The sequence below is a fragment of the Giraffa tippelskirchi genome, chromosome X (assembly GCF_054371585.1).
Source record: "Giraffa tippelskirchi isolate mGirTip1 chromosome X, T2T-mGirTip1v1.2.pri, whole genome shotgun sequence".
NCBI classification, from domain to species: domain Eukaryota; kingdom Metazoa; phylum Chordata; class Mammalia; order Artiodactyla; family Giraffidae; genus Giraffa; species Giraffa tippelskirchi.
In genome coordinates, this window is record NC_137289.1 from 126,578,540 (window position 1) to 126,606,163 (window position 27,624).

At 40.1% G+C, this 27,624-nt stretch overlaps 1 protein-coding gene across 23 annotated transcripts in view; it reads left to right on the forward strand.

The window, feature by feature from the left end:
* TAB3 (TGF-beta activated kinase 1 (MAP3K7) binding protein 3) overlaps positions 1-27,624 on the forward strand; it is a 97,965-nt gene that overhangs the window by 33,740 nt on the left and 36,601 nt on the right. For all 23 annotated transcript variants that reach the window (XR_014075585.1, XR_014075587.1, XR_014075586.1 and 20 more), the window contains one exon: positions 25,430-25,540. The gene's annotated coding sequence lies outside the window, so the exon portion shown is untranslated. The remainder of the gene's footprint in view (positions 1-25,429; positions 25,541-27,624) is intronic.

A 27,624-nucleotide genomic window follows, 5' to 3' on the forward strand; every position in this document is an offset into this window, starting at 1 on the left:
GTTTGGAAATAAGTCACTAAGTGTAGTCCTATCTTAGTCCTAAGGAGTGGGAAGTTTGCTCTATCTTCTTGAGGGTGTTCTACATAAATTACTGGGAATTCTACATGGGAGATTTATTTATTTATTTATTCAGTCATTTGTTTATTAGTTCGGGCTTATGGATATTTCTTTTCTGTGGTGGGTCATAATCCAATACCACCTTATTTATTTTGTTGCTCAGATATTTTATGTTTTGGCCATTAGGAACTCTCTTGGTTGGCTCCTGTTTCACTCTGGCATGCCCTCATATTCATGTGTTTCTTGGTTTTTCTTTGTTTTTTTGTTTTTGGAACATGTCCTTACTTTCTGGTACTAAAAGACCAGGTTTCTTTTATTAGAGAATCTATTGGAAATGAAGATCTGGGTGCTAGGTGTGCATCTGGCTACTAGGGTTTTCCTGTTTCTAGGCCCTCTCAGCTGAAATCCTATGTATATGTTACCTGTATCTTTATGCATATCTGTAAGTATTTCTGTGTATTCATTTCTCTGTGTGTGTGTGTGTAGGTAAACATGAGTTCATATTGATGTCTCCAAGTCTAATCCATTACCACATAGGTCATTCTAGCCTCCTCCCCTTACTTTTCTGCAACCTCCCACTCCAACAGTGAGAAGTCGGGCTCCCACCATTCACCATCCATTTACTTAGTTGTTTAATCCCATTATATGCATAGTTGTGTATCAGTTTTGTTAACCTGTACCCCTGTGGCAGCTTGATCAGCTGGAATACAATACTCATGTACAGTTCCTTTTGTCTTAGCTTTACAGCCTGCTCCAAAGTTATTTAGATCGGCAGCTTTCCCCCATCCCCTGCAGTGATAACTGTTTCGTATACTAGTAATACAGTTAGATTTTGTCATATGGTCTCCATTCCTTCCTGGGACTCCCTGACCTTCTAAAAGATTTTTAAAAATTTGTATACTTTAAGGTTGGTTCTCTGTGTTAAAAAGTTCTATCGGTTTTGACAAGTGCATCATGTCATGTACCTCCCATTACAGTATGATGCAGAATTATTTCACTGTCCTAAAAATCTCTTACGTTTCACCTATGAGCCCTCCTATCCTCCCCACAAACCTCTGGTAACTGTTGGTCTTTTTACTGTCTTCTATTGTTTTGCCTTTTCTAGAATGTTCTTGAAATATTTTTAAAGTCAGTTTATAAAGAAAATCTTTGATTTCTCTAACCGAGATACCATTTTCTCCCCTACCACCAACTCATTCTTAATTGAACAAAATATTTCTAATAAGTAAGAATCAAGGGTTTCCCATTTCTTTTGTCCATTACCACTATATAAGGTCATTAAGCTTTGTTTATCTTTTAATATCCTACCTCTTTGTTACCAGCCTTGGAATTGGGAGGAAATACCAAGTACCTTTATTTTTATTTCTGTTGGAGAGATTGGTGGGGGAAGGCAGGCAGTGGCATGTATGGTATGTCCTATATAGGTGGCAGCTGGCAAATAGATACTCATGGGGAGGGGCATTAAGCTTCAATTTAATCTGAATATGCTTCTGTTTCTTTCTGGGGATTTATATTTAACTTGAAAGTAGCTTTGATGAATCTTTGAATATGAATATTACTTTGGTCTGTAGTCTCTTGAGAATATAACAATTTGAGATAGATGCAGTGCAGTGAATATGTGACTATGTCAAAATAGTTTCTAATGTGAATGAAAATCCCGTAGGATGATAGTTTTAGAAATAATTTGGAAGGCTCATTTAGGGGAAGTAATAACTATCCTATTCCTATTTCTCACTTGTTTTTTGGTAGCATCCTTACAGTTATATGTATGAGAAATCCTCTTAGCCTTCCACTGAAAGATTATCTTAAAAGTTCTTTCATGATAAGGCTAACTTTTTTTCAAACCTGGGAAATGCTCACCTCACTAAACTTAACATGTTAGCAGTGATTGTCAGCCAGAGATACTGTTACCTTTCCTGGGGCCGTTTGAAGGTGCTATTGGGATTTTACAGGGGGAGACCAGGATGCCAAACACCTTGTGTCACGAGCAACAGACTTGCATGATGAATCATTGTGCCCCACCTTACCACATCAATAGCATACTGTTGAGACACACTAGGCAGACTAATACGTGTAGTACTACCTTTCAGCTTCTCTGTTGAACACATTTCAGCTGTCAAGAGACCCAACAAGTATGTCAGTGAATGGAGCAAGGCATGGCCTCTGTCTGGGACACGCGAGGGGAGTGTAGGGATTAGGCACGCTAGAGAGTATGTGTCCTTAGCTTCAGCTGGTTGTCGACTACTACTGGTAGATCTGACTTTTCGGACAAAAGCTAGATACCCAAGGTTTTATGTAAAATTTTCCTAAAGTGTGGCTCAACTTTTTTGCTTTTTATCATGCCCGGGCCAAACCCAACAGGTTGGTGGGCTGGTTTTGGCCCGCAGACTATTCATTGGGTTATAACCTGTGATGTAGTTATCTTAGAAAGTGAGCTAAAGTTTTGGCAGAGGTAAACAGCCCTGAATATTTGCTGAGCTCAGAAAAGGCTGTGGAGACAAAGCACTAGGTGTTGAGGCCATCTTCTGTAGTGTAGAGAATTGTGGCATCAGAGTAGAGCTCTGGGGGAACTTCCTCTCTGGTTAGAAGGGGGAATCCTGTCGAGAGAAATTCTGCACTGCTGGAGGAAGCCTTAGGTAAGCATACCATCCCAGCCCTCCAGTTGCTATAGCCTTAAGAAATAAGGAATCCTGCAAAGCTCACAGGCAACAAAGGCTCAATGCTTCAGAATCTCCTGGTTTATGTGGCTTTGGAACTGTGTGACAGTCATAGGGTTTATGCCTTCGATATTTGTTCCCTCTTGATCTAGGGTTACCGCCTACACAGCTCCACAGTCCACAGCTGTGGCCATCTGTGGTGTAGTGAGGGTGTTTCAGGGGTGTCCCAGGAGTTTGGTCTTGCCCTAGTACAATTCAAATATGATATGAAAAGTAGCAGCCCATTATATTATTGTTAAATAATAAAGTCTGTATGTGTTTTGCATAGTTGTTGAATAATATATATGCGCCAGAATCGATTGTATGTTTTAATCTGAATCATTCAAATCTATAACATGAGATCCTATATGACAGTGTATGATTTTAGTTGTATTCTATGAGATTAAATACACAAATCAGTGTAGTACTTTACTATAAAACTGTGTTTTTTTAACAAATTGGTTGATCTTATTGGTTGGAATATTTTCTGTTTGTAAACTATCTGTTGGCTTAACCTCCCTCTGAGCAGAAAGGAAATAGCTTTTTCAAAAGTATTTCAGTATTTTATCATCCCAAAAAGTTAAGTTTATTTGAGAATGTTATGTATCGTGAAATACGTAATGATTATTCACGTTAGTTACTGCTTATGTGAGTGAATGTTTGTACAGAGCAGAGTACTTATCACATTTAAGATTATTGACACAATCCCTTGAAGAGAATGAGCTTTTATCAGTTTAGATTCCTACTCCTTGTGAAAAGTAGGTCTACTATTAATCATCTTTTCAGATGGTAGCCATCTTTGTGGGTTAGCAAGCTGTTGGCCTCAATTGTAAAGATGCTTTTTAATGTTTTTTCGAAGGCAAGTATTTGTAGTCCTTAAAAAAGAAAATGACAGCTTTTCCCCTTCAGCTGTTTCTTGTATGTCTGAAAACAGCTTATTTGCAGAAGGATTCTTTCCTGCCCTCTCTGCCATCCACATCCTACAAACATGTACCCCCCAATTTGGATGATAAATTGATGAGGGTTTGCTATCTTTTCCCCCCTACCAGCTAGTGAAAGAAAAGTGCTTGTCATTACTCAGCTAGGAACATCCTTGATAGCTACCAATGACATTGTGGAAAGAAAAGATGTTGAAGAAGGCAGGCTTGGGTTTGAGTCACGAATCTGCCATGTGCCCATTCTCTGAGTTTGATTTTGTATTTGTAGAGGTAATTATAACTACTTTTCAGGACATACCATAGTTGTTCAGTAAATGGTAGCTGATAATAATGGTGATAAAGGCAGTAGTAACTTTGGTCTCAGTGCATCTGAGGTTCTGAATGGTAATAAAGCTAGCCAGAAGCTAGAAACCCCAAAGAGGTCTGAAGTAGTCTGTGGATCCCAGGCTCTTGACATCTGAAATATCCTTGTTTTTATTGACCTTTGTTTTTCTTTCTTATAAAAGGCAGTTGTATTGCCCTTATATATTAAGGACTTGAAAGTAGGGTTGAGAAATTAATAAAAACCATTCTTTGAAGCCCCTTGGAAAGCTTGAGTGAAGCCATTGGGTGCTTCTGAAGCTCTTTATTGATGATGATTAAATAGCCATCAGGTTGTCTGGATGTGGTTAAATCCTTTTTTGGTAGGAAAGCCATTATCATTTCTATAAATATCAGATTTGATTACCTAAAGTCATGAAGCAAAAGTCGCTCAGTTGTGTCCTACTCTGCAACCCCATGGATTATACAGTCCATGGAATTCTCCAGACCAGAATACTGGAGTGGGTAGCCTTTCCCTTCTCCAAGGGATCTTCCCAACCCAGGGATCGAACCCAGTTCTTCCATATTGCAGGTGGATTCTTTACCAGCTGAGCCGCAAGGGAAGCCCAAGATTACTGGAGTGGGTAGCCTATCACTTCACCAGCGGATCTTCCTGGCCCAGGAATCGAACCAGGGTCTCCTGCATTTCAGGCAGATTCTTTACCAACTCAGTTATGAGGGAGGCCCATAAAGTCATTCCTATCATTAAATGTAATGAATTGCATTTTGTTCATTTCACCTAAGAAGTATCGAACACCTCATCTGTGCTACGCCCTGTGCCCAGTCAGTTGTATACTCTTAAAGAAGATACTGATTTCTGGAATCTTAAGAGTTGTAGCTCTTAGCCTATAATTTAAAATCAAAATCTGAAGGCCTTAGATTTGCGCTGACCAGTAAGGTCTGTCAGTTCAGTCGCTCAGTCGTGTCTGACTCTTTGTGACCCCATGGACTGCAACACACCAGGCTTCCCTGTCCATCACCAACTCCTGGAGTTTACTCAAACTCATGTCCATCGAGTCAGTGGTGCCATCCCACCATCTCATCCTCTGTCATCCCCTTCACCTCCCACCTTCAATCTTTCCCAGCATCAGGGTCTTTTCAAATGAGTCAGCTCTTCGCATCAGGTGGTCAAAGTATTGCACTTTCACCTTCAACATCAGTCCTTCCAATGAATATTCAGGACTGATTTCCTTGAGGATGGACTGGTTGGATCTCCTTGCAGTCCAAGGGACTCTAAAGAGTCTTCTCCAACACCACAGTTCAAAAGAATCAGTTCTTTGGTTCTCAGCTTTCTTTATAGTCCACCTCTCACATCCATACATGAGTAGTGGAAAAACCATAGCCTTGAATAGATGGATCTTTGTCCGCAAAGTAATGTCTCTGCTTTTTAATATGCTATCTACGTTGATCATAGCTTTCCTTCCAAAGAGCAAGCATCTTTTAATTTCATGACTGCAGTCACCATCTGCAGTGATTTTGGATCCCCCCAAAATAAAATCTGTCACTGTTTCCATTGTTTCTCCATCTATTTGCCATGAAGTGATGGGACTGGAGGCCATGACCTTAGTTTTTTGAATGTTGAGTTTTAAGCCAGCTTTCTCATTCTCCTCTTTCACTTTCATCAAGAGGCTCTGTAGTTCTTCTTTGCTTTCTGCCATAAGGGTGGTATCATCTGCGTATCTGAGGTTATTGATATTTCTCCCAGCAATCTTGATTCCAGCTTGTGCTTCATCCAGTCCAACATTTCACATGATGTATTCTGCATATAAGTTAAATAAGCAGGGTGACAATATACAGCCTTGATGTACTCCTTTTCCAATTTGGAACCAGTCTGTTGTTCCATGTCCAGTTCTAACTGTTGCTTCTTGACCTGCATACAGATTTCTCAGGAGGCAGATCAGGTGGTATGGTATTCCCATCTCTTGAAGAATTTTCCAGTTTGTTGTGGTCCACATAGTCAAAGGCTTTGGCATAGACAATAAAGCAGAAGTAGATGTTTTTCTGGAATTCTCTTGTTTTTTTGATGATCCAACAGATGTTGACAATTTGATCTCTGGTTCCTCAGTCTTTTCTAAATCCAGCTTGAACATCTGGAAGTTCACGGTTCACGTACTGTAGAAGCCTGGCTTGGAGAATTTTGAGCATTACATTGGTAGCGTGTGAGATGAGTGCAATTGTGCGGTAATTTGAACTTTCTTTGGCATTGCCTTTCTTTGGGATTGAAATGAAAACTGACCTTTTCCAGTCCTGTGGCCACTGCTGAGCTGTCCAAATTTACTGGCATATTGAGTGCAGCACTTTCACAGCATCATCTTTTAGGATTTGAAATACCTCAACTGGGATTCCATCACCTCCACTAGCTTTGTTCATAGTGATGCTTCGTAAGGCCCACTTGAGTTCACATTCCAGGATGTCTGGCTCTAGCCGAGTGATCACACCATCGTGGTTATCTGGGTCATGAAGATCTTTTCTGTAGAGTTCTTCTGTGTGTTGTTGCCACCTCTTAATATCTTCTGCTTCTCTTAGGTCCATACCTTTTCTGTCCTTTAATTGTGCCCATCTTTGCATGAAACGTTCTCTTGGTATCTCAGATTTTCTTGAAGAGATCTCTAGTCCTTCCCATTCTATTGTTTTCCTCTATTTCTTTACATTGATCACTGAAGAAGACTTTCTTATCTCTCATAGCTATTCTTTGGAACTCTGCATTCAGATGGGTATATCTTTCCTTTTCTCCTTTGCTTTTTGCTTTTCTTCTTTTCACAGCTATTTGTAAGCCCTCAGACAACCATTGTGCCTTTTTGCATTTCTTTTTCTTGGTGATGGTTTTGATCCCTGTCTCCTGTACAATGTCACAAACCTCCATCCATAGTTCTTCAGACACTTTATCAGATCTAATCCCTTGAATCTATTTGTCACTTCCACTGTATAATCATAAGGGATTTGATGTAGGTCATACCTGAATAGTGTAGTGGTTTTTTCTACTTTCTTCAATTTAAGTCTGAATTTGGCAATAAGGAGTTCATGATCTGAGCCACAGTCAGCTCCTGGTCTTGTTTTTGCTGACTGTGTAGAGCTTCTCCACCTTTGGCTGCAAAGAATATAATCAGTCTGATTTCGGTATTGACTATCTGGTGATGTCCATATGTAGAGTCTTCTCTTTTGTTGTTGGAAGAGGGTGGTAACTTCAGGTGGATACTGAACACTTGAAATGTGTTGTAAATATAAAGTATACACTGCACTCCCAGAACTTAGTTTGAAAAAAATTTTGTAAAATATCAGTGATGTTTATATTGAATTTATGTTAAAAACAAGAGTCTTTTTGCTGTCTTGGATTAAATATATTAGAATTATTAACAATTTCACCTGTTTCTTTTTACTTAATGTAACTCCTAGGGCAATTAAAATGAATCACATTATGGTTTAATTGGACTGCACTGCCTTAGTGCTTCAGTGACTTGGCAAGATTACTCATCCAGTTAGGACTCCTGTGGCTAGTGCAAGGTATATACATCATCTTACTGTGAAAATGGCAGGTGTTTGTTTTGATTAAAAAGGTGGAAAATTCAAACCTTGTTTCAGAAAAAAAAGTTAAATAAACACTAAAGATTTAAATACTTACATTTTAAATTAAAGCATAAACTGGTAGACTCTCTTAGCATTTCAGGTCTGGAATGCTTTAAAGGGGGCAAACTAGAAACTCTACCCAGTGATTTAGTAGCCTAAACTTATTTTTCGTTTTCCCTTAGCATTCACAAGTCATTACATAGGTGATCTCTGATCCCCCAGTTTTTTATTGGGAGATGGAGTGTACAGAAGGTAGAGGGCAAGGTTCATCTATATATTTTTCTTATCTCACTAGCTAGATTGCTTTAGTACTGTGAAATTCATTCTTCATTATGTAGCAAACATTTGAGCAGGTACTAGGTCAGACTCTGAAATACAGTGGTGAACAAGAAATAATCCCTGAATAGAACTACAGGCTTTCCTTTCAGTTTTGTCTTGTTTTGGCTTTGTTTTTGGAAAATAATTCTAAACCTATAGAAGTTGCAAGAATAAATGTGGTACAAAGAATGCTGTATGCTCTTTACACAGACTTATGTATTGTTAACATTTGTCGCTGTTTGCTTTTTAAAAAAACTGACTTATAGTTGATTTACAATATTAGTTTCAGATGTATGACATAGTTATTCAAATTTTTATATATTATTACTCTGTGTATAGTTATTATCAAATATTGACTGTATTCCCTGTCCTGTAAAATATATCCTTGTAACTTATGTATACATAGTAGTTTGTTACACTTCTTATCCCCTGCCCCTATTTTGCCCCTCCCCCCTTTCCTCTCCCCATTGGTAGCCACTGCTTTGCTCTCTATATCTGTGAGTCTGTCTTGTTATAGTAATTAGTTTGTTTTATTTTTTAGACTCCACATATAAATAACATACATATGTCTCTTTCTGACTTATTTCACTAAGTATCATACCCTCTAGGTTCATCACCTATGTTGTTGCAAATGGCAAATTATCTTTTTTTATGGTTGAATAGTATTCCTTTATACACAGACACACACACAACGTTTTTTTTTTTTTTTAGTTTATTTTCTATTTTTTAACTTTACAATATTGTATTTGTTTTGCCATGCATTGACATGAATCCACCATGGGTGTACATGTTTTCCCCTTCCAGAACACTCCTTCCACCTCCCCCCCATCCCATCCCTCTGGGTCATCCCGGTGCACCAGCCCCGAGCACCCTGTATCATGTGTTGAACCTGGACTGGCGATTTGTTTCACATATGATAATTACATGCTTCAGTGCCATTCTCCCATACCATCCTGCCCTCGCCCTCTCCCATAGAGTCCATAATACTGTTCTATTTATCTCTGTCTCTTTTGATGTCTCGCATACAATGTTATCTTTACCGATTGACTAAATACCATATATATGTGTTAGTATACTGTATTGGTGTTTTTCTTTCTGGCTTACTTCACTCTGTATAATAGGCTCCAGTTTCATCCACCTCATTAGAACTGATTTGAATGTATTCTTTTTAATGGCTGAGTAATATTCCATTGTGTATATGTACCACAGCTTCCTTATCCATTCGTCTGCTGATGGGCATCTAGGCTGCTTCCATGTCCTGGCTATTATAAACAGTGCTGCGATGAAGACTGGGGTACACGTGTCTCTTTGAATTCTGTTTTCCTCAGTGTGTATGCCCAGCAGTGGGATTGCTGGGTCATATGGCAGTTCCATTTCCAGTTTTTTGAGGAATCTCCACACTGTTCTCCATAGTGGCTGTACTAGTTTGCATTCTCACCAACAGTGTAAGAGGGTTCCCTTTTCTCCACACCCTCTCCAGCATTTATTGCTTGTGGACTTTTGGATAGCAGCCATTCTGATGGGCGTGAAATGGTACCTCATTGTGGTTTTGATTTGCATTTCTCTGATAATGAGTGATGTTGAGCATCTTTTCATGTGTTTGTTAGCCATCTGCACGTCTTCTTTGGAGAAGTGTCTGTTTAGTTCTTTGGCCCACTTTTTGATTGGGTCATTTATTTTTCTGGAATTGAGCTGCAGGAGTTGCTTGTATATTTTTGAGATTAATTGTCCATTGCTACGTTTGCTATTATTTTCTCCCATTCCGAAGGCTGTCTTTTCACCTTGCTTTATAGTTTCCTTTGTTGTGCAAAAGCTTTTAATTTTAATTAGGTCCCATTTGTTTATTTTTGCTTTTATTTCCAATATTCTAGGAGGTGGGTCATAGAGGATCCTGCTGTGGTTTATGTCGGAGAGTGTTTTGCCTATGTTTTCCTCTAGGAGTTTTATAGTTTCTGGTCTTACGTTTAGATCTTTAATCCATTTTGAGTTTATTTTTGTGTACGGTGTTAGGAAGTGTTCTAGTTTCATTCTTTTACAAGTGGTTGACCAGTTTTCCCAGCACCACTTGTTAGAGATTGTCTTTTCTCCATTGTATATTCTTGCCTCTTTTGTTGAAGATAAGGTGTCCATAGGTGTGTGGATTTCTCTCTGGGCTTTCTATTTTGTTCCATTGATCTATATTTCTGTCCTTGTGCCAGGACCATACTGTCTTGATGACTGTAGCTTTGTATTAGAGCCTGAAGTCAGTCAGGTTGATTCCTCCAGTTCCATTCTTCTTTCTCAAGATTGCTTTGGCTATTCGAGGTTTTTTGTATTTCCATACAAATTGTGAAATTATTTGTTCTAGTTCTCTGAAGAATACCGTTGGAAGCTTGATAGGGATTGCATTGAATCTATAGATTGCTTTGGGTAGTATACTCATTTTCACTATACTGATTCTTCCAATCCACGAACACGGTATATTTCTCCATCTATTTGTGTCCTCTTTGATTTCTTTCACCAGTGTTTTATAGTTTTCTATATATAGGTCTTTTGTTTCTTTAGGTAGATATATTCCTAAGTATTTGATTCTTTTCGTTGCGATGGTGAATGGAATTGTTTCCTTAATTTCTCTTTCTGTTTTCTCGTTGTCAGTGTATAGGAATGCAAGGGATTTCTCTGTGTTATTTTTATATCCTTCAACTTGACTGTATTCGTTGATTAGCTCTAGTAATTTTCTGGTGGAGTCTTTAGGGTTTTCTATGTAGAGGATCATGTCATCTGCCAACAGTGAGAGTTTTACTTCTTCTTTTCCAATCTGGATTCCTTGTATTTCTTTTTCTGCTCTGATTGCTGTGGCCAAAACTTCCAAAACTATGTTGAATAGTAGTGGTGAGAGTGGGCACCCTTGTCTTGTTCTTGATTTTAGGGGAAATGCTTTCAGTTTTTCCCCATTTAGGATAATGTTTGCCATGGGTTTGTCATATATAGCTTTTATTATGTTGAGGTATGTTCCTTCTATTCCTGCTTTTTGGAGGGTTTTTGTCATAAATGAATGTTGAATTTTGTCAAAGGCTTTCTCTGCATCTGTTGAAATAATCATATGGTTTTTATTTTTCAATTTGTTTATATGGTGTATTACATTGATTGATTTGCAGATATTGAAGCATCCTTGCATCCCTGGGATAAAGCCCACTTGGTCATGATGTATGATCTTTTTAATATGTTGTTGGATTCTGTTTGCTAGGATTTTGTTAAGGATTTTTGCGTCTATGTTCATCAGTGATATTGGCCTGTAGTTTTTTTTTTGTAGCATCTTTTCAGGTTTTGGTATTAGGGTGATGGTGGCCTCATAGAATGAGTTTGGAAGTTTACCTTCCTCTGCAATTTTCTGGAAGAGTTTGAGTAGGATAGGTGTTAGCTTTTCTGTAAATTTTTGGTAGAATTCAGCTGTGAAGCCATCTGGTCCTGGGCTTTTGTTTGCTGGAAGATTTCTGATTACAGTTTCAATTTCTGTGCTTGTGATGGGTCTGCTGAGATTTTCTATTTCTTCCTGGTTCAGTTTTGGGAAGTCGTACTTTTCTAAGAATTTATCCATTTTTTCCAAGTTGTCCAATTTATTTGCATATAGTTGCTGATAATAGTCTCTTATGATCCTTTGTATTTCTGTGTTATCTGTTGTGATCTCTCCATTTTCATTTCTAATTTTTTGATTTGATTCTTCTCCCTTTGTTTCTTGATGAGTCTGGCTAATGGCTTGTCAATTTTCTTTATCTTCTCAAAGAACCAGCTTTTGGCTTTGTTGATTTTTGCTATGGTCTCTTTTGTTTCTTTTGCATTTATTTCTGCCATAATTTTTAAGATTTCTTTCCTTCTACTAACCCTGGGGTCCTTCATTTCTTCCTTTTCTAGTTGCTTTAGGTATAAAGTTTGGTTATTTATTTGGCTTTTTTCTTGTTTCTTGAGGTGAGCCTGTATTGCTATGAATCTTCCCCTTAGCACTGATTTTACCATGTCCCATAGGTTTTGGGTTGTTGTGTTTTCATTTTCGTTCGTTTCTATGCATATTTTGATTTCTTTTTTGATTTCTTCTGTGATTTGTTGGTCATTCAGCAGTGTGTTGTTCAGCCTCCATATGTTGAAATTTTGAATAACTTTTCTCCTGTAATTGACATCTAATCTTACTGCATTGTGGTCAGAAAAGATGCTTGGAATGATTTCAATTTTTTGAATTTACCAAGACTAGATTTATGGCCCAGGATGAGATCTATTCTGGAGAAGGTTCTATGTGCGCTTGAGAAAAAGGTGAAATTCATTGTTTTGGGGTTAAATGACCTATAGATATCAATTAGTTCTAACTGGTCTATTGTAACATTTAAAGTTTGTGTTTCCTTGTTAATTTTCTGTTTAGTTGATCTGTCCATAGGTGTGAGTGGGGTATTAAAGTCTCCCACTATTATTGTGTTATTGTTAATTTCCCCTTTCATGCTTGTTAGCATTTGCCTTACATATTGTGGTGCTCCTATATTGGGTGCATATATAATTGTTATATCTTCTTCTTGGATTGATCCTTTGATCATTATGTAGTATCCATCTTTGTCTCTTTTTACCGCCTTTGTTTTAAAGTCTATTTTATCTGATATGAGTATTGCTACTCCTGCTTTCTTTTGGTCTCTATTTGCATGAAATATCTTTTTCCAGCCCTTCACTTTCAGTCTGTATGTGTCCCTTGTTTCGAGGTGGGTCTCTTGCAGACAACATATATAGGGATTTTGTTTTTGTATCCATTCAGCCAGTCTTTGTCTTTTGGTTGGGGCATTCAACCTATTTACATTCAAGGTAATTATTGAGAAGTATGATCCCGTTGCCATTTACTTTATTGTTGTGGGTTCGAGATTATACACCCTTTCTGTGTTTCTTGTCTAGAGAAGATCCTTTAGCATTTGTTGGAGAGCTGGTTTGGTGGTGCTGAATTCTCTCAGCTTTTGCTTGTCTGTAAAGCTTTTCATTTCTCCTTCATATTTGAATGAGATTCTTGCAGGATACAGTAATCTGGGCGGTAGATTATTTTCTTTCATCACTTAACTATGTCCTGCCATTCCCTTCTGGCCTGAAGAGTTTCTATTGAAAGATCAGCTGTTAGCCTTATGGGAATTCCCTTGTGTGTTATTTGTTGTTTTTCCCTTGCTGCTTTTAGTATTTGTTCTTTGTGTTTGATCTTTGTTAATTTGATTATTTATGTGTCTTGAGGTATTTCGCCTTGGGTTTATTCTGTTTGGGACTCTCTCGGTTTCTTGGACTTGGGTGGTTATTTCCTTCCCCTCTTTAGGGAAGTTTTCAACTATTATCTCCTCGCGTATTTTCTCATGGTCTTTCTTTTTGTCTTCTTCTTCTGGGACTCCTATGATTCGTATGTTGGTGCCTTTAACATTGTCCCAGAGGTCTCTGAGGTTTTCCTCATTTCTTTTAATTCTTTTTTCTTTTTTCTGTTTCATTTATTTCTATCATTCTATCTTCTACCTCACTTATCCTATCTTCTGCCTCCGTTATTCTACTGTTGGTTCCCTCCAGAGTGTTTCTGATCTGATTTATTACATTATTCATTATATAATGATTCTTTTATTTCTTCTAAGTCCTTCTTAAACCTTTCTTGCATCTTCTCGATCCTTGTCTCCAGGTTATTTATCTGTAACTCCAATTTGTATTCCAGATTTTGGATCATTTTCACTATCATTATTTGGAATTCTTTATCAGGTAGATTCCCTATCTCTTCCTCTTTTGTTTGATTTGGAGGGCATTTATCCTGTTCCTTTACCTGCTGGGTATTTCTCTGCCTTTTCATGTTGTTTATATTGCTGTGTTTGGGGTGGTCTTTCTGTTTTCTGGCAGTTTGTGGTTCCTCTTTATTGTGGAGGTTCCTTGCTGTGGGTGGGGTTAGACAGGTGACTTGTCAAGATTTCCTGGTTAGGTACGCTTGTGTCGGTGTTCTGGTGGGTGGAGCTGGATTTCTTCTCTCTGGAGTGCAATGAATTGTCCAGTAATGAGTTTTGAGATGTCAGTGGGTTTGGTGTGACTTTGAGCAGCCTGTATGTTGAAGCTGAGGCCTATGTTCCTGTGTTACTGGAGAATTTGCGTGGTATATCTTACCCTGGGATTTGTTGGCCCTTGGGTGGTGCTTGGTTTCAGTGTAGGTATGGAGGCGTTTGATGAGCTCCTATTGTTTAATGCTTCCTGGATTCAGGAGTTCTCTGGTGTTCTCAAGATTTGGACTTAAGTCTCCTGTCTCTGGTTTTCAGTCTTATTCTTACAGTAGCCTTAAGACTTCTCCATCTATACAGCACCAATGATAAAACATCTAGCTTAATGATGAAAAGTTTCTCTGCAGTGAGGGACACCCGGAGAGGTTCACAGAGTTACATGGAGAGAGAAGAGGGAAGAGGGAGATAGAGGTGGCTAGGAGGAGAAGAGAGGAATCAAAAGGGGAGAGAGCAAGCTAGACAGTAATCACTTCCCTATGTGCTCTCCACCGTCTGGATCTCTCAGAGATGTTCATGGAGTTACACAGGGAAGAGAAGAGGGAGGAAGGAGACAGAGGTGGCCAGGAGGAGAAAAGAGGGAATCAAAAGGGGAGAGACAGATCCAGCCAGTAATCAGTTCTCTAAGTGTTGTGCACAGCCCAGAACACACAAAGAGATTCACAGAGTTGGGTAGAGAAGAAAAGGGGGAGTGGGGAGATGGAGGCGACCTAGTGGAGAAAAAAGAGAGTTAAAAGGAGGAGAGAGCAATCAAGCCAGTGATCTCGTTCCCAAGTAGAAAATGGGTGCTAAAGATTGGATTCTTGAAGATACAAAGTTGATAACAAATGCTAAAAAGCAAAGATTAAAAATCTAGAGGTTAGGTTCTCAAAAATACCATATTAAAAAAAGAGAAAGGAAAGAAAAAGAAAAAAAAACCCACCAATGTCACAAAAATTATAAAATATATATATATATGAAGTTTACTTTAAAAATAATGTCTTAAAGAAAAAAAATAAAAATAGAGTCGTCTTTTTGCAAGGTAATAGTAAGTTATAAAAATGAAAATTGAAGGAGTAATAGGGGACTTAAAAATAAAATAAAATTTTAAAAAATTAACAAAAAAATAATAAAAAAAGTTAAAAATTTAAAAAATGATACTAGTAAAACTATATCTAGGACTTTCTCTGGAGCTGTTATGGACAGTGTGGGGTCAGTTCATTTTCAGATAGTTCCTTGGTCCAGCTTGTACTTCTCAAGGTCTCTAGGCCCCTTCCTATGTAGTTTTAATCAGTTGCATCTGTCTCTTCCAAAGCGATTCCCTCTGTTTCTTTTAGCTTCTTCTGTTTGCTGGTCTCTTCAGTGTCTAATTTCTGCCCTGACACAAGGTGGGTGGTGGTGGTCACTTTTTTTTTTTTAGTCTCACTTGTTCAGTCGTGCTGTGGGAAGGGAGGAACACTGCAAACAAATCTCACTGGTGTGTGCTCACAGTGTTTTCGGCCACACTGGATTTGCCCCGCTTGTACACTGCTCAGGCTCTAGGTTGCACTGCTGGGAACTGTCTGAAGCGGCCCCTGGGGTTGCCTGTACTTCCCAGGTCTAAGCCGCTCAGGTTCTGGTTCCCGGGTACTTCACAAAGGCACAGACTTGGTTGAGCCTGGGTTTTGTGCCCTTCCCAGGTCCGAGCAGCTCTGGTTGACCAGGTTTTTGGCTGGTGTGGTCGGGTGCTGCGTCTTTTTCCCTTCCCCTGTTCCAGCCACTCAGTTTTCTGGGTGTACAATGGGCGCTGTTTCCCAGGTGTGCCGTGCTCTCCCCTGGGAAGCTGATCTCTGGCTGTGACCCTCTTGGTGGGTGTCGACCCTCCAGAGTCCCAAGAAGTCCTGGTTAGCAGCAAGGTCTGTTTGCAGTTTGGTATAGGATGCCTCTCTGGGGCCACCCTTCTGGCCCTGGCTGCCCTCCCCTGCCTGTCTCCTGCGGGGGATGGGCCAGTCCATGGCCGGTTTATTCTGCTCAGTGTTTTGTTTTGTGAGTGGGCCTGGCGGTGTCTTAGGTTGAGGCTTTTCTTGGGAAACCTATCCCACGATCTAGGTTGCTGTCTCAATCTAGTTCCCTCAGATTGCCCACGGGGCATTCAGGCTCAGTCCTAACCCAAAGCAATGCAGCCCGCCTCTCCCTGCCCAGCCCCCGCTTGCTAGTTGGGGATGCGCGCGTCTGTGCTGCGCACCCGTGCTGTGCGCCCGCTGGGAATTGCTGTTAGGTACCTAAACCGTGGGTTTTAAGTATTTATTTATTTTTCCTCCCGGTTATTTTGCCCTCTGCGATTCCAAGGCTCGCCACAGACCCGCCAGAGAGAGTGTTTCCTGGTGTTTGGAAACTTCTCTGTTTTTTAAGACTCCCTTCCTAGGACGAATCTCCGTCTCTACCTCTTTTGTCTCTCTCTTTATCTTTTATATTTTGTCCTACCTCCTTTTGAAGACTATGAGCTGCCTTTCTGTGTGTCTGATGTCCTCTGCCAGCATTCAGACGTTGTTTTGTGGAATTTGCTCGGCGTCTAAATGTTCTTTTGGTAAATTTGTGGGAGAGAAAGTCGTCTCCCCGTCCTATTCCTCCGCCATCTTGGGACCGCCTCCCATAGAACGTTTTTATCCATTCGTTCCTGGATGAACACTTAGGATGCTTCCATATCTTGGCTCTTGTCAGTAATGCTGCTGTGAACGTTGGGGTGCACATACCTTTTCAAAGTGGTGCTTTTGTGTTCTTTGGATATATATCCAGGAATGCAATTGCTGGATCATATGGTAACTCTATTTTCAGTTTTCTGAGGAACCTCCATACTGTTTTCCCCAGTGCCTGTGCCAATACACATTCCTGCTAGCAGTGAACAAGTGTTCCCTTTTCTTCACAGTCTTGCCCACATTGGTTATTTGTGGTCTTTTTGATGATAGCCATTCTGACAGGTGTGAGGTGATATCTCATTGTGGTTTTTATTTACATTTCTTTGATGATTAGCAGTGTTGAGCATCTTTTCATGTGCCTGTCAATCTTTGGATTGCCGTGTCTATATGTCTTTGGAAAGTTGTCTATTCAGGATGTCTGCTCATTTTTTAATCTAGTTGTATGAGTGGTTTGTATATTTTGGATATTATTAAGAACTCCTTACTGGTCATATCATTTGCAAATATTTTCTCCCATTCAGTAGGTCTTTTTCTTCTAGCAGTGGTTTTCTTTGCTGTGCAAAAGGTTTAAGTTTAATTATGTCCCATTTGTTAATTTTTGTTTTTGTTTCTTTTATCTTAGGAGACAAATTCTAAAAAAAATGTTGCTATGATTTAGGTCAAGGAGTGTTCTACTTATGGTTTGCTCTAGGAGTTTTATGGTTTTCAGTCTTATATTTCAGTCTTTAATCAATTTTGTGTTTGTTTTTATGTATGGTGTAAGAAAATGTTCAAATTTCATTCATTTATTTGTAGATACCAGTTTTCCCAGTACACTTATTGAAGAAACTGTATGTTCTCCTTTGTCATAGATTAATTGACCATATGTGGTTTATTTGTGGGCTCTCTGTTCTGTTGATAGATGTATCTGTTGCTGCCCTGGCTCTCTTTTGTTTTTCATTTGTTTGGAAGTTTTCCATTCTCTCTCTTTCAGTCTGTGTTTTTTTGTTTGTTTGTTTTTAAATATTTATTTAGTTAGTTTGTTAGTTTTGGTTGCACTGGATCATAGTTGTGGCATGCAGGCCTAGTTGCTCTGTGGCATGCTGGATCTTGGTTCCCTGACCAGGGATCAAAACCATATTCCTTGGAGAAGGAAATGGCAACCCATTCCAGTATTCTTGCCTAGAAAAGTCCATGGACAGAGGAGTCTGGCAGGCTGCAGTCCATGGGGTTACATGACTGAGCACGCATACATGAGGAAGGTGGAGGGAAATGGGTTGGTAGCGATAAACTTGTAGAACTAAAAAAAAAAAAAAAAAAGTGTCCCTTGTATTGCAAGACGGATTCTTAACCACTGGTCTACCAAGGAAGTCCCCCTGTGTGTGTCTTTAAATCTGAAGTGAGTCTCTTATAGGCAGTATAAATATGGTTTTTGTATCTGTTCAGCCATTCTATGTCTTGTGTGGAGCATTTAATCTATTTACATTTAAGGTATTATTTAAAGTAATAAGGTTGGCTTTATGTATTTGTTTTTCATTAACTTCATTATTTTTGGCTTTGCTGAGTCTTCCTTGCTGCCCTTGGGCTTTCTCTAGCTGCCATGAGCAGGGGCTACCCTGCAGTTGTAGTGCATGGCTTCCCATTGTGTTGGCTTCTCTTGTTGAGGAGTGTGGACTCTAGGACCCATGGGCTTCAACAGTTGCAGTGCATGGGCTCTAGAGCACAGGCTCAGTAGTTTTGGTGCATGGGTTTGTTTGCTCCATGGCATGTGGAATTTTCCCAGACCAGGGATGGAACCTGTGTCCCCTACGCTGGCAGGCATATTCTCAATCACTGGACTCCCAGGGAAGTCCTAAAGTAATTATTGATAGGTATGTACTTATTGCCATTTTGTAAGTTGTTTGGGGGCTATTTTTCTGTTTTTTGTTGTTTATTTTTTCTCTTCCACTTTGATTTGATGACTAAATTTAGTGTTTAGATTCCTTTCTCTTTTTTGTTTTCTGTTCCAAATTTTTTGGTTTGTGATTATCATGAGGTTTATATGTAGTCATCTATATATATACATGATTGTTTCAAGTTGCTGATCTTTTATTTCAAATGCATTATATCAACCTTTATTTTTACTCCAGTCCTCCTACAATTACTGTTTTTGACATAGTATTTTATATCTTTTTGTTTTTGTATCCCTTAATGAGAATATAGATGATTTTACTGCTTTTGTCTTATGCACTTCCTACTTGTTTTGTACTTGGTTGATTTGCTACCTTTACTATGTATTTGCCTTTACTAGTGAGCTTTTTATTTTCATAATTTTTATTGAAGAATAGTTGATCTACAGTGTTGTGCTAATTTCTGCTGTACAGCAAAATGACTCAGTTATAAGCATATATACATTCTTTTTTATATTCTTTTTCATTATGGTTTATCCCTAGAGATTGGATATAGTTCCCTCTGCTATACAGTATGACAGTGTTGTTTATCCATTCTCAATGTAATAGTTTGGGCTTCCCTGATAGCTCAGTTGTTAAAGAATCTGCCAGCAATTCAGGAGACCCTGGTTCGATTCCTGGGCCAGGAAGATCCACTGGAGAAAGGATAGGCTACCCACTCCAGTCTTCTTGGGCTTCCCTTGTGGCTCAGCTGGTAAAGAATCTTGACTGCAATGCAGGAGACCTGGGGGTTCGATCCCTGGGTTGGGAAGATCCCCTGGAAAAGAGAACCGCTACCCACTCCAATCTTCTTGCCTGGAGAATTTCATGGACTGTTATAGTCCATGGGGGCACCCCACTCCAGTACTCTTGCCTGGAAAATCCCATGGATGGAGGAGCCTGGTAGGCTGCAGCCCATGGGGTCGCTAAGAGTCAGACACGACTGAGCGACTTCACTTTCACTTTTCCCTTTCATGCACTGGAGAAGGAAATGGCAACCCACTCCAGTATTCTTGCCTGGAGAATCCCAGAGACGGCGGAGCCTGGTGGGCTGCCGTCTATGGGGTCGCACAGAGTCGGACACGACTGAAGCAACTTAGCAGCAGCAGCAGCATAGTCCATGGGATCACAAAGAGTTGGACACGACTGAGTGACTTTGACTTTGAATGTAATAGTTTGCATCTACTAACCCCTAACTCTCAGTTTATCCCTCTCCCTCCCGCATTCCCCCTTTGCAACCATGGGCCTGTATTCTATGTTTGAGTCTCTTCTTGTTTTGTAGATAGGTTCATTTGTGCCATATTTTAGATTCCATGTCTAAGTGATATCATATGGTATCTGTCTTTCTCTTTCTGACTTATTTCAGTTAGTATGATAATCTATAGTTGGATCCATGTCACTGCAAATGGCATTGTTTCATTCTTTTTTATGGCTGAGTAGTAGTCCAGATTTTATATGTAACACATCTTCTTTATCCATTCGTCTGTTGATGAACACCTAGGTTGTTTCCATGTCTTGGCTGTTGGGAATAGTGCTGCTGTGAACATAGGGGTGCCTGTATTTTTTTTGAATTACAGTTTTGTCTGGGTATATGCCTAGGAGTGGGGTTTCTGGATCATATGCTAATTTTGTTTTTCGTTTGGTAAAGAATCACCATACTGTTTTTCACAGTGGCTGCACCAACTTACATTCCTACCAGTAGTGTTGGAGAGTTCCCTTTCTCCACACCCTTTCCAGTATTTGTTCTTTGTAGACTTTTTAATCATGGCCATGTTCACTGGTGTGACGTGGTACCTCATTGTAGTTTTCCTTTGTGTTTCTCTAATAGTGAGTGATGTTGAGCATCTTTTCATGTGCGTACTGACCATCTATATGTCTTCTTTGGAGAAATGTCAGTTAAGGTCTTCTGCTTTTTTTTCCAATTGGGTTGGTTTTTGTGTTATTGAGTTATATGAACTGTTTGTACGTTTTGGAGATGAAGCCCTTGTCCATTGCGTCATTTGCAAGTATTTTTTCCCATTCCATAGGTTGTCTTTTCATTTTTTTTATTGTTTCTGTAAACTTTATTATGTCCTATTTGTTTATTTTTATTTATTATTTTAAAAATACCTATTTGGCTGTGCTGGGTCTTAGTTGCAGTGATCTTCAATCTTCATTGCAGCATGCGGGATCTTTAGTTGTGGTGTGCAACCACTCAATTGCTGCATGTGGAATCTAGTTCTTCGACCAGAGATCAAACCTGGGGCCCCTGCCTTGGGAATGTGGAATCTTAGCCACTGAACCACTAGGGAAGTTCCCTATTTGTTTATTTCTGTTTTTATTTCTATTGCCTCGGGAGATGGCAGTGATGGGTCATGCCCACACCAAAGCTTGTGTAGGTGGTGCCCTGTTGCCTGAGAGCACATGCAGAGAAAGAAACTACTATGGCAATCCCACCTCTTTCCTTGTGCACCCCACAGCAATGGCACCTTCCTCTGTGGTGGGCCCAGTCTTCTTCCAGTACTCCCTCGGTGTGGTGCACCACCCCCTAGCTCCATCAGGCTATCTCCATGCAGCCAAGTGCAGTCCTCTGCCCAGTTCTGACCTCCAAAGCCCAAGCCTCAGCACCCAGGCCCTGACTGCCCCAGGGGACAAGCGTCTCAGGCTGGAAAGTGCTGGGTGTCCAGACCAACCATCTTTTCAGGTCTCATTCTGCTTTGCCCTCTACAGACTGTTTTTTGCACTGTGCTCTGAGGCTCCAAAGCTCCCTCTCTGTCCCAGATGATCTTCTTACCTCTGAGAGAACTTCCCATTGTGTGGAAACTTTTTGTTTTTCACAGCTCCCTCCTACAGGCTCAGGAGCCCTCCGAATTTCTCTCTTTTTTTTCTCTCTTTTTCTTTTCTTTTGTCCTGTGTAGTTACATGGAGATTTTCTTGCCCTGTCTGCGTTGAGTAGATGTTCTGTGATAATAATTCCTCATGTAGGTGTATTTTTGATATGTTTGTTGAAGAAGAAGAGATCCATGTCCTACTCCTCTGCCATCTTGATCCTGTCTTGTCTTTCATATTTTTCATGTTTCTAGATGTGGCCTTTTCTTTTTCTCAGAAAAGATCCTTTAACATTTCTTGTAAAGCTGGTTCAGTAGTATTGAAGTCTTTCTAGTTTTGAACTCTATGTAGAAGTTTTGATTTCTCCATCAAATGTGGATAAGAGGCTTGTTGGTCAGAGTATTCTTGGTTGTTGGTTTTTCCCTTTCCTCACTTTAAAAAAGATCATGCCACTTGGCTTTGGCCAGCAGAGCTTCTCCAAAAAGTCCCAGCTGATAGCTTTATTGACGTTTCCATATACATAACTTCTTGCTTTTTCCTTGCTGCTTTTGCTTTTTCCTTTCTGCTTTTAATAATCTGTCCTTGTCTTTGATTTTTGTGAGTTTAATTACATTGTATCTGGGTGTGACCTCTTTAGGTTTATCCAGTTGGAGAGTCTTTGCTTCCTAGACCTGGATGTCTATTTCCTTTCCTGGGTTAGAGAAGTTTTCAGCTATTATGTCTTCAGATATGTTTTGTGTCCCTTTGCCTCTGCCTTATCCTTCTGGGACGTTTATAAGTCGAATGTTAGTATACTTGATGATATCTTAGAGGTCCTTTTAAACTGTCGTCATGTCTTTTTTTTTTTTTAACATATGGTCAGCTCAGTGAGTTCCACTATCCTGTCTTCAGCTCGCTGATCCATTCCTCTGTGTCGTTTAGTCTACTGTTGATTCCTTCTAGCATAATTTTCATTTCACTTACTATAGTCTTCATTTCTGTTTGGTTCTTCTTTATGTATTCTAACTCTGTTAAACTTCTCACTGTGTTCATTCTTCTCTCAATTCTTTGATCAACTGTAGTTTATTGCCTTGAATTCTTTATTAGGTTTATTTCCACTTCATTTAGTTCTTACTGGGTTTTATCTTGTTCCTTTGATTGGAACATGTTACTCTGTTGACTCAGTGTTTCTAATTTGCCATTTTTATTTCTGTGTATCTGGTAGATTGGTTATATTTTCTAGCCTTGGAAAAGTGGCCTTTTGTAGCAGACATTCTACATGTTTTAGCAGCACACTCCCCTCTGGTCATCAACTATATTCTCTGGGGAGAGCCCCCTATGCGGGTTGTGTGGGTCCTTCTGTTGTGGCAGGCTGACTATGTCGTTTTGTAGGTGTGGTTGGCCCCTGGTCTAGTTGGGCACCAGGCCCTGCTTTGTGCAGACATTGGGTGGGTGGGCCGGGTCAGGAGGCAACTGGCTGTGGAATGCCAGGTATCCTCAGGCTAGTGCTGGCTCACTGGTGTAGGCAGACCCGTGTTCAAGGGTGGGTAGTTATGGGACTGGGGTTCTCTGCTCTTGTACCAGCCTGCTACTTATTAGAGTTGGTTCTCCACTCGACTGGCTGTGAGTACCATGGTGTTCAAAGCTGATGCTGGCCCACTGGTGAGTGGGGCTGGATCCCAGGGTGGCTGTCTGATGGACTCAAGGTGTCTCAGAGCTGGTGTGGGCCTGGTGGTGGGTGGGGATAGGACTTGATGGGTCATGTGGGTACTGCTGCTCTGCTGGTAGGTGGGGCTGGTCCTCACCTGGCTAGTTGCTTGGCCTGAGACATGTACTGGTGCCTATAGACTGGTGGATGGGACAGAGTGGGATCCTGAGGCTTATAAGCTAGATGGAGGATTCCAAAATGGTGCATGCCAGCCCCAGTGTGTATATAATAGAAGAAGTTTCCCAAAATGGCGGCCTCCAGTTTCCTCTGGGAGAGTCTCTAAGGTCAGTGGGTGTGACTGACCCAGGCTCCTTCCCAATTTCTTTTTCTGTCATGGTTTTTTGGAGCTTGTGAGATTTTATGTGTGACTTTAAGAGAGTGGAGTCTCTCTTTTCCACTGCCCTTGGTTCTTCTGAAGGCGAGAACCATCAAAACCAGATATTCTGGGGGCTTGTCTTCCCACTGCAGGACGCCAGAGCTGGGGAGCCTCATATGGGGCTCAGATCCCTTGCTACTTGGGGAGAACCTCTGCAATTGTAATGATCCTCCTGTTTGTGGACTGCCCACCCAGGGTTTTGGGTCTTGAGTGTACTGTGACTATCTCTTCTACTCATCTGTGTGGTTCTTTCTTTATATCTTTAGTTGTAGATCTTTTTCTGGTAGATTGCTGACTCTCTCATCAATAGTTGCTCTGTAAATAGTTGTCATTTTGGTGTGCCCATGAGAGGAGGTGAGCTCAGGGTCTTCCTCCTCTGCCATATTGTGTTACGTCCTTTCCCTGTGTGCTTTGTAACTTGTTCCCTCTCTGTGTACATGTGTGTGCATGCATGATGTATATATGCAGATATATACATATGTTGGATTTTGTTTTTCACAGAGCATTTGAAAATAAGGTGGTTATGTCATGTGCTTTACTCCTAATTGCCTAGTTCCTAAAAGTAGGGATACTCTTGTATATAACCATAGCACAATTATCAAGTCAGTAAATTTATTCAGTTCAGTTGCTCAGTCATGTCCAACTCTTTGCGACCCCATGGACTACAGCACGCCAGGTGTCCCTGTCCATCACCAACTCCCAGAGTTTACTTAAGCTCATGTTCATTGAGTCGGTGATGCCATCCAACCATCTCATCCTTTGTCATCCCCTTCTCCTCTCGCCTTTGATCTTTCCCAACATCAGGGTCTTTTCAAATGAGTCAGTTCTTCGCATCAGGTGGCCAAAGTATTGGAGTTTCAGCTTCAACATCAGTCCTTCCAATGAACACCCAGGACTGATCTCCTTTAGGATGGACTGGTTGGATCTCCTTGCAGTCCAAGGGACTCTCAAGAGTCTTCTCCAGCACCACAATTCAAAAGCATCAATTCTTTGGCACTCAGCTTTCTTTGTAGTCCACCTCTCACATCCATACATGACTACGGAAAGACCATAGCCTTCACTAGATGGACCTTTGTTGGCAAAGTAATGTCTCTGCCTCTTAATATGCTGTCTAGGTTGGTCATAACTTTTCTTCCAAGGAGTAAGCATCTTTTTATTTCATGGCTGCAGTCACCATCTGCAGTGATTTTGGAGCCCAAAAAAAAAATAGTCTGCCATTGTTTCCACTGTTTCTCCATCTATTTGCCATGAAGTGATGGGACTGGATGCCGTGATCTTTGTTTTCTGAACATTGAACTTTAAGCCAACTTTTTCACTCTCCTCTTTCACTTTCATCAAGAAGCTCTTTAGTTCTTCTTCACTTTCTGCCGTAAGGGTGGTGTCATCTGCATATCTGAGGTTGTTGATATTTCTCCTGGCCATGTTGATTGCAGCTTGTGCTTCATCCAGCCCAGCATTTCTCATGATGTACTCTGCATATAAATTAAATAAGCATGGTGACAGTATACAGCCTTGACATTGGTAGAATACTTTTCCTGATGTATTGTCCACATTTCAGTTTTGTCCATTGATCCATTCATTTCTTTTATAACATTTTCTCCATTTACTATAGGATGCAGTCTGGGATCAGATATTACATTTAGTTGTCATGGTTCTAGTATTGTCTTTAATCTTTGATTTTTCTAGCTTTTGTCTCTTAGGATATTGGCACTTTTTTAACATGACATTCTCACCTTCCGACTCCCTGGGTTTTATTTTTAATAGAATGTTTCTCATTTTGGATTTGTCTATTTTTCATGAATAGTTTTAGATGATGTATTCCTAGCTGGAATATTATAAAGTGATACGTTCTTCTCAGGGTATCATATCTGGTGGTGTATGCTGTCCATCTGTCCCTCATTGGTGATGTTAATTTTGATTACCCGAGATGTTGTTCAGTTTCTCCATTGTATAGGTTAATGCCCCCCTTGCAGCTAACTAATAAGCAGTTCTCTTGGGAGACACTTTAAGACCATTAATATAGCCTAACTTCATCCAAATTTTCCCCTAGGTGCAGCATCCATTGGTGATTTGTTGAAGTAGTCTGTACTCTGATGGCTGCAAAATGATGATTTCTTCAGCTCCAGCGCTTCCTGCACATATTTACCAGTTGGATTCCACTGTAAGCAAAAGCCCTCCCTTCTCTTTTTATTTGTGCATGTGTGTATTTAACTGTTTATTATTGGGCTATGTAACTCTTATGTATTAGGATTCATGAGTTCCTCTTTCATACAGGTCTGTAATTCATTATTTTCCATTATTATTTTTGTGCTCAAATTGTCACAGAGTTGGCCAGTGGGAACCTTTTCAAGCTGACTCGCAGGTCCTTATAACCAGCTCCAATCATCACTTGAGTACTTCCCCTCTCCCTGGAATAACACATTCTAGGTGGAGCTACACTTCCATATGCAAGAACTTCATATACATGTGGCTTCAGTATACTGTGTTTGGCTCTCCTATGAGGATTAGCACAGCCTGCTGTGGCAGTATAGTGGAGGATCCTTTAGCCCAGTGTAGGAGGAGGAGAGTTATAGCACCAGGACTAAGTTAGGGTAGGGTGGTTGTCAATGGAAGTCTCCTTAGAGGAGGAGGAGCTCCAGTACCAACTTTTGCAGCATCAATATGGCTTGGAGAAGCATTGAAGAGGGAGGAAGATAGAAAAGCATCTCAGGCAGATGGACTATCATGGGCTAATGCCCTGAGAGGAGGCAGTGTGGGGCAGCCATGCACAGGATCACACATAGTTGAGAGTAGAAAACAGACATTCTGGCTATGATGTAGGGGAAAGAAAGACCTGAGACAGGAAGAGCAGCAGGAAGTTGCTGGTGTAATGTTGATGAAAACAGTATTCAGACATGCCCTAAATAATAGTAACTAATGCTTCCTGACTTATTACTGTTTGGTATTTAAATTTTGCTACAACCCTCCAACTATTTCCAATTTAAATATGAAGCTTTAAAGGCATAAAGCTGGAGTCTCTTTCCAGTGGCAGAACGAGGGTATATTATAATACATCACCCATTTGATTTACTATTTCTGTTTAGTTGGCTGTGCAAGAATGGGAAGTCAAGGAGCACACTCTGGTTTCTAGTTATGTTAACTGAATAGTAGTAGTATTTATAGAATACTGTTTGGGGAACGATTGTGGTCAGGAGTTCCTTTTTGTGCATACTGAATAATATCTCTGCAAATATCCATGTGGTGCTGTGTATAGGCAATAAACTCTGTGTCTGGAGTCCTAGAGGCAGCACGCATGGTACTTAAGATAGCAATTTGGTAACCATTACCTTTACATGTTTTTGAAACATTAGTAGTGGGTACCATTACTGGGCACAAAGATGTAGAATGAGAAGAAGGCAAAATCCAGGCAAGCAGTAATGTGACAAGAAAGATGGGTGGAAAACAGGCTATTGTGATGTTATAGAGACTGAGGGGTAAAAAAAAAGGTTTCATCAGTAGTGTCAGATGCTACAAAGGTTAGGGGATATAGAATCCAGAAGATATATCATCTGGATTTAGCAGTGGAGAGGTGATGAAGAGAAAATTTCAGTGATCAGTGATTTGAGCCAGATTACAGCAGATTTTCTGCAGGGAGCAGAATTGCATAGGGAGGCCAGAAAGCCTAAATCTGTGCATGTATGTGTTATCTGTATCTGTATTCTTTTCCCATATTTGTATTTGTTTTAGGTTCACTAAGTAGCCTCCATGTTGATGTTGGAAGTCATTAAAGTGGTCCTAATAGCTATTTTTACCTATGGTTAGACAGAGTCTTACAGATAGGGTTTTGTTGCCACCTCATAGATGCAAAGAGTGTAGATTACTCTTGACAGTCTTGGCTTAGAAGGAAGAAAAGAGAGCTTGATGCCCAGTAAAAGTCAACAGATTGCGTGCAAAATGAAGGTCACTGTTTATAATTAAAGTCAAATTAGAGTTTATATGGTATTTTTTTCTCTTTTTTTCTTAAATTTATTTATTTTTAATCAAAGGATAATTCATGGTATTTATTTTTAATTATATACTTACTATAAATCAGCAAAAGTAATTCAGTATTTTCCTTTAGCATTTTAAAGTTTTAAAATATTCTCTGTAGTTTCTGTAGTGCCCCAGGCAATGGTATTATTTAAAGTTCAGGGGGGACCTGTGCGCAAGAGACAGATTTGGTGTGAGATGACCCTCCATTGTGTGTGTTGTTCAGCCTTGTATGTT